The sequence below is a fragment of the Elephantulus edwardii genome, unplaced genomic scaffold (genome assembly GCF_000299155.1).
Source record: "Elephantulus edwardii isolate Elephantulus edwardi_28Jun2011 unplaced genomic scaffold, EleEdw1.0 scaffold00075, whole genome shotgun sequence".
Classification (NCBI taxonomy): Eukaryota; Metazoa; Chordata; class Mammalia; order Macroscelidea; family Macroscelididae; genus Elephantulus; species Elephantulus edwardii.
The window spans coordinates 6,413,323-6,418,113 of record NW_006399825.1 but is presented as its reverse complement, the minus strand read 5'-3'; the positions used below and the strand labels follow the sequence as shown (position 1 = coordinate 6,418,113).

Sequence of the window (4,791 nt, the reverse complement as noted above, 5' to 3'; positions counted from 1 at the left end):
CTTAACTGATTTCATCTCTTTTTCAAAATTCAGTTGACCATAAATTGATGGGCTGATTTCCTGGTTCTCAATTCTATTCCATTGATCTATGTGTCTGTCATTGTACCAGTACCATGCTGTCTTGACTACCACGGCAGTGTAGTAGGATTTTAAATCGGGGAGTGAGATGCCTCCTACCTTTTTTCTATTTTTAAGGAGTGCTTTGCTTATTTGTGGCTTTTTTCCATTCCAAATGAAGCTGGAGATTGCCTTTTCCATCTCGTTGAAGAATGGGATTGGTATTTGTATTGGGATTGCATTGATCTTGTAAATTGCCTTTGGTAATATTGCCATTTTCACAATATTGAGTCTTCCTATACTTGAGCAAGAGATATTCTTCCACTTCTCCAGATCTCTTTTTGTTTCTTGTAGTTATGTTTTGTAATTTTCTTTGAATAGATCCTTTGTGCTTCTAGTTATATTTACTCCCGAATATTTTATCTTGTGATTAGCTATTGTGAAGGGTATTGTTTTTCATAGCTCCAGGTCTGTATTCTCTTTGTCACTGTAGAGAAATCCAACTGCTTTTTGTATGTTGATCTTGTGTCCTGCTACTTTGCTGAATTGGTCAACTATGTCCAATAGTTTTCTTGTTGAGTCTTCAGGGTTTTCTAAGTATACTATCATGTCATCTGCATAGCGGGATAATTTTACCTCCTCTTTGCCAATTTGTATACCTCTTATGTCCTTCTCTTGTCTTCTTTCTTTGACCTCTTGTCTGGAGCTCTAGCATGTCCCATGTTTGTAATACAGTAAACTTTCCACTTTCTTCCTGCTCCTTTCCCCTTTATCTTTGTCTTTCTCTTTTCTTCCTCTGTGCGCTTAGTTCTGTGTATGTTTTTACTAATCTGTCTTTCAGTATACTAATTTTACATTCTGGTGTATCCAGGAGGTATAAAACCAGTATGTTGAGTTATTAGTTTTATACTTATTTTATTCAGTTTGAGAATGTCTTCATTATTTTTATAGATCCTGATTCCTCTTAAAGTCTCTATCATTCATGTTGTTGGGTACCTTCAATTTGGAGCCGCCCCATAGCTGACCCTGCGGTGGATTTTAAGAGGCAGTTAATCACATGGGACAAGACAGCCCATCTTTCTCCCGTGGAGCAGCTGGTGAATTCACATTGTGTTCTTTGGGTTGGCAGCACAATTCCTTACCAGTAGACATCGGAGCTCCACCCATCCGTGTTTAGTTTTCTCCATTTCCCCTTCTCTTTTCTCTAATATAGAATTTTTTTAATATTTCTCACCTGCTAACTCTAATATTGGATTAGGGATAGCTCTGATGTGTTGTCTAGAGTTAATTTTCTTTTAATTATCAGTCTATTTTCTTATCCCTTGCATACTTAGCAGTGTTTTTTTATTGATGTGTAGAGTCCCTAGATAATGTTATCTTCCAGGCTGAGTTCCCATTTTTTGTTTTTGTAATGAAATAATGGGTTAAGTCGTGTCTGGTTAATCAAAGATTGGGCTGTTTTAGGGATGTTTTGGAGGTTTTTATGAGCGCTTATTACATGTCCTCAGTCAGCCCTAATAGACTGAGAGGCCTAGTTCTACAAAGTGTCCTGGTGTAGTCCTTCAGTCACATTCTTGCACTGGTTCATAAATTGGCATTTGTCTTGGTAATTTAAAGTGTTCAAGGTCCAAAAGGGCTGTCGTAGTGTAGTCTTTTCCCTACTCACTTCCTTTGACATTGGCCCTTCACATGTGTTACCAATTTTTTATCTTTCCCAAGAGAGTCTTTTAATCTTTTTTGTTTTCTCCACAACAAAACCTTCTCATGAAATCAAAATCACATTTGAAAGCTCATTATATGAGGTTAAAAGTCAACTACTGGGGTTGGAGTTGTTGCCCTTAGATCCTGTTGAGTTGACCCTTCCTTTGTAGCAACTCTGTGCAGCAGACGACTATGTGGACCTTTTTGTGCAACCCTGCCCGATCCTGAGCCATCCTCCCAAGCTCTGCTGTCTTCAAACCCATTGTTGTAGTCACTGTGTTAATCAGTACTGTGCTCTGAGGAGGCAGCTCTTCCACAGTCATACTATGAGTGCTTTCCAAACTGAGGGCTTCATCTTTCAGCAGTACATTAGACACTATTCGGCTTCTATTCATGTGTTTACTAGGACCCATTTTGCAAAAATGGATAGCTAGTCCTGCTTCTTACCTGATCTGTCTCAGTCTGGAAGCTCTGCTGAAACTTGTCTACCAGAGGTGACCCTGCTTCTATTTGAAATACCAAAGACTTGGTGTTCTTACAACCTGCAGTTCTTACAACCACCAGTATCTTACCACAAACACTGGAAACTTCAGAATGATAATGTCATTGAACTTCAAGGGAATTGTATTTCTTTGTTCTTTGTATTCAAAGAAAAAAGTAGACTTTATTTTCATTTTTTTTAATGTAATTTTTGGTATTTTGGAGTGTTGTGGTTTGGCTTTTGGGTTTGTTTGGGGTTTTTTTAGTGTTTCTGATTTTGAGATTGTAATGCAATTTTGAATCACAGAACTTTAGTATAATGCAGTCAGCCAATAAATGAAAAGTTCTTTTTTCCTAAGAAGAATCTTTATACTTTTAACAATTTTAAACTCTAGAACTCAAAGTTTTTAATCTATTTTCGTTTCAGAAATTCAAGTAATAGCTTTTTTCCTGTGTTTTCATTCACCATAAAAGGCAAAAAACTAGTTCTTTTAAACTCATCCAAAATTATTTTGTATACTGTGATACTTTGTTAAATTTTGTCTTTTTATTGGGCTGCTAAAAGTTACAAAAATCAAAATTATAATGGAAGATTTTTTAAAAGATGATTGGTTAAGTGAATGTTGTTACGGTAACTTTTCAAAGATTATATTCATAGAATTTTATGTCTGAAAGAGACTTAATTTTACAAATTATTTTCATAAAGCTCCAGATAATTTAAAAAACCACATGAGAGTATTACAGATAATTAATGGCACATTTGAGAATAAATCTTAAGATTTCCTCTCTCATTTTATTGCCAATCTGGTCATTATTTTAGAAGCACTTTGGACCCTTCATTTTTAAAAATTAGGTAAACTTATGAAAGGCTTTTGAAAATTATTCTTGCTCCTTTGTATTCCTTTTTCGGATATATGTCAGTTTTTCATTTTTGTTTTTTATAGAATTGGAAACTGTTTATGTCCCAACAAATGAATTCCACACGTGAAATCTGCCACATTCCTGTGCCACCTCCTCCTTTAGAAAACTGATCTTTAAACAAAGGTAAAGTCATAAGCTCCAAGCTTTTAAAGAATAAGTAATGAATCTCCCTGTAAAATTAGACATGTTGTTTCTTCTACTTTGATGACTTGTTTCTGTTTATTGAGCATTTTTACCCCTGAGGCATAAAGTAATCACATTTTCGTTACTGAATTTTACTTTTGAAAGTAAATTTACCTTTTAATAAGGGAATTTCATATTGCAAACAAGTGCTGTTTTTAAATCTGTCTTTAATTTTGAGTTTGTACCTGAATCCAAACAACCAAGTACATTAGATATGTAACATCAGTAAAATATTTGTCTTAGCATATAATATATTCTTCTTTTCATAGAGCATTAAAGAAACACTTGTAGTTATACTAAAGCTCTTCAACATAAGATAACAACAACAATAACAACAATAATAATAATAATAATAATGTTTTGTTGGGGTTTTTTAATGTAATAATATTTTGATGTATATCACAAAGTTAAATGACATATATTATTACAGACCATTGCATGTGTCTCAAATTTTCAATGTAATCAGCTTTACAGGGGTTAGTTTTTCTCCTACTGGGTTTTTCATAAATGACACTTTTATTACATGGATACTGCCTGTTTTATAAAATCCTTTTATTGCATACAATTGGAATTTAGTTTATTAGGCATTACTATGTTATCTGGCTACCTAACCTAAATTCGTGCAGCCCCTGTATCTCTGTGATGTTGGAAATTTTCTGTATCTAGGTTGATAGAACATGCTAGCCCAGTTGGTGCAAAGGGTAAGCACTTGGCTGCTAACGAAAAGATTGATTGGTTTGAACCAACAGGAGCTCAACAGGAGAAAGAGAACAGGAATCTGACCCATAACAGTGACAGCCTACAAACCCATTGATGGCAGTTCTTTGTCAGATGGGGTTCTTACTAACTGAAATGGAACCAGCAACACCTAACAGCAACAGCATTGTGTACTTTGAGGACTTGAAACATAGCTAAAAAATTAAGGAAATTGAATATTTAAATTTTATTTCATTTTTATTAATTTAAATAGTCCCATGTTCCTTGTGACTGCCCAGTTCGACATTACTGTTTTGGGTTTTTTCCTTAGTTTATTTGGTATTTACAGTAATAGCATATTTGAAATACCTACATAGTTGTTCACCTGGCTTGAAAATTTATAGTAGCAAGACAATATTGTCTACTTGTATGTTTACCTGATAATTATATAGCTATTTATCAATATATATTTTTATCTAATTCATCAAAGGAATCATAATTTGTTTTCCTCATTTCTGTGTCCTCAGGACCCAACTCAGGCATTCAGTTAATGTTGTTGTAATTGTTGTGGTTAAGTGCTGTCCAGTCCTAGACAACTCATAGCAACCCTATGAGCAAAAGACCTGGACATCAGTATAACTTTCATCATTTTCATTTCTCCAAGTTCATAGAGTTTCCAGAGGCAAGCTTTTTCGGAAGTGGATACCACTCCTCCTTCCAGGCTTGTTTCTTTTTTAATAATTTTAATGAACA

General features: G+C 34.6%; 1 protein-coding gene across 1 annotated transcript in view; it reads left to right on the top strand.

Moving 5' to 3' along the window:
• FAM126B (family with sequence similarity 126, member B) overlaps positions 1-4,791 on the top strand; it is a 69,136-nt gene that overhangs the window by 25,045 nt on the left and 39,300 nt on the right. The window contains exon 2 of the mRNA XM_006889080.1: positions 3,183-3,282. The gene's annotated coding sequence lies outside the window, so the exon portion shown is untranslated. The remainder of the gene's footprint in view (positions 1-3,182; positions 3,283-4,791) is intronic.